Genomic DNA, 2,500 nt, shown 5'->3' on the forward strand with positions numbered 1-2,500 from the left:
CCCCAACAAAGTTGTCGATTGACATTCTGATTGCACTTTTCATCATCTAGGGTGCGTTCCTTACACGTTTTGAGGTGTTTAGCGAAACATGTTTTGAGCCACACGAGCTCTCCGGCCCGTTCGGTGCACATTTTTGAAAAAAGCTAGGAGCTGCCCCTAGGTTCGGGGTGTCACAAAATATTGAAAAGTGGTCAAAAACCGCTATCCAGAATCGGATGTAGAATCATTAGACGAACTTAAAATTGTTCTACAACCCCCAGTCCGACGCCTCGTATTCGAGATATAGCACTTTGTAGGTCTGACCGAGCAATTTTGTACTGAAATGTATGGCGGACATGTTATTCATTAAACAACATTAACTTGCATCGTGCCCTACTTCATCGGCACAGCTACTATCGACTATCTATTGTTGAAATGGATTGAGTTTGACCATTTTAGCTCTTTTCTTATGCCGTGCACCAACAGTGTGTACCGATCAGGGAAAGTACACTACTTACGCGTTCATGGATGTATATGTTGGTACAAGTTGCCGGTCGGAATAGCAGTGCACCAAAACTGTGTACCGATCAGGAAAGTACAAGACGGAGGGCGCAGCCCGAGCGTACGCGTTCATAGATGTCCATGTTGGTACAACCTACATGTACGTACCTTGTTTTTGTATCAAAAGTTCCAATAAAGTGTTTGTATGCTTAAAATGCTTATCTCAACCGGTCACCTTTTGGCCTGCCCTTTTATAGACAGAAACCTAGAACGATACTCGCGATGTTTGTGTTTTTCCATTCGCCCGGGACGACGAAATGAGCTCTGTGCACATCGTGCAGAAAACTGTCTCCTCCTCGTATGTTTTGTCCCTCCACGCATATAATCACCCACATTTGTGTTCAACACGGACGGCGCAGCCCGAGCGAACGCGTTAATGTTTATGTTTGTGCACACTAAAGTTACAATCCTAGGATTTGGTTATTGCGTCGCAGTGCCCGACCGTCGCGGACACCATTCTTGGACAAAAGTCCAAGTACGTAGAGTACATTCCCTAGGTATGTGCCCGTTCGTGACTTTCGTTGCGTGCTTACAGACACGCTTGGGTATGTTTACCATACAAGGTTTACTAGGAAAACCTGGGAAGGACGCTTGCCCTCCCGTCGCGGACACCATTCTTGGAAAGAAGTCCTGGTACTTAGCGTTCTTTAATGTACTTGATCAGTTTGTATTGCAATTGCTTTGTGCCATTGACTTTTGCTAATGCTCACTAAGGGGTGTTCGTTTGCGATGTGTATGATAAGCAACTGTCTATTCTAACCAGCAGTTAATCAACACTTTTCACCCAAATCATAGGAACGTAGAGTACTTTCCTGATCGGTACACAATTTTGGTGCACCTCTAACTTCGCCAGCACTTTATCGTTACGTTTTGTGCACAACCTTGGGACATGGTGTAAGTTTCATCATTGTTATGTTTGATTCGGTTTATTATGATTGAAAAATACGCTACGTCCCAGAAATCTGAACTCGAATACTTTTGCCACGTTGCGCAAAAAGCTACTGAGCAACTCCTAGCCGTTTACCGATTTATAATTTAATTTTCGTTGTTAGTTTTAAAAATACGCTAAGTTCCAAAAATCTGAACTCGAATACTTTTTCTATGTGCCGCCAAAAGCTACTGAGCAACGCCTAGGTTGGTACATTTTTGGTACATGGAGTGTATGCGTGCAGGCGTACTGCCGTGCTGGACCGGAAAATCGCACTTGCTACTAGAACGTAGAGTAATTCCCTAGATAGGTGCTTTTGCATGCCTCTGTTCGACGTCCATGCAACTTGGAACGTGCGACACACGTAGCTAGGCTTCCCCATACATATTCTAGGGCAGCACCAAATTGCACACTTTCAGGGGTATATTTTGGTACGGTGTACTGTGCATGGTACAAGTATCATTAGCTCGTGCAATTTATTTTGCATCAAGTTGCGATTGCTGGTGCGTCGAGATAGGAGTGTTTCGCGACTTTTGCCAAGCTTTGGTGCCATTTGGTGAATAATTAATGTTCTAGCCACAATAAACGTGCCACATAATGCCAATAACGAAAACGCCATTTTCAAGGGACTTCCAGTCAAAATGTTTGCAATCAGCGCTTTCCTGTCGAGTTCAGGATTTGGGACTTAGCGATTTTTTTCACGATCCAATCAAACGACCAGTTCGTGAATAAACAATTCATACAACAGTGCATCCCTTCAAAGTAGAAAGAGCCGAATGCTAGGGAGCTCCAGTCAAAAACGTTGTCATTGGCGCTTTCTTCTCGAGTTCAGGATTTGGGACTTAGCGTTTTTCACGATCCAGCCAAAAGACCAGATCGTGAAATAAACAATTAATACAACTGTACTAGTACATCCCTTCAACTGAAGCAAGCGCACCATACATGACCCGTACGCTAATCATCCAAGCACATGACACGTCAACTAAGTCAACACATGATACAACTTGGAAAACTGACGGGTAAGTAGGTCAT

The sequence above is a fragment of the Anopheles arabiensis genome (genome assembly GCF_016920715.1).
Source record: "Anopheles arabiensis isolate DONGOLA chromosome X unlocalized genomic scaffold, AaraD3 X_pericentromeric_contig0010, whole genome shotgun sequence".
NCBI classification, from domain to species: domain Eukaryota; kingdom Metazoa; phylum Arthropoda; class Insecta; order Diptera; family Culicidae; genus Anopheles; species Anopheles arabiensis.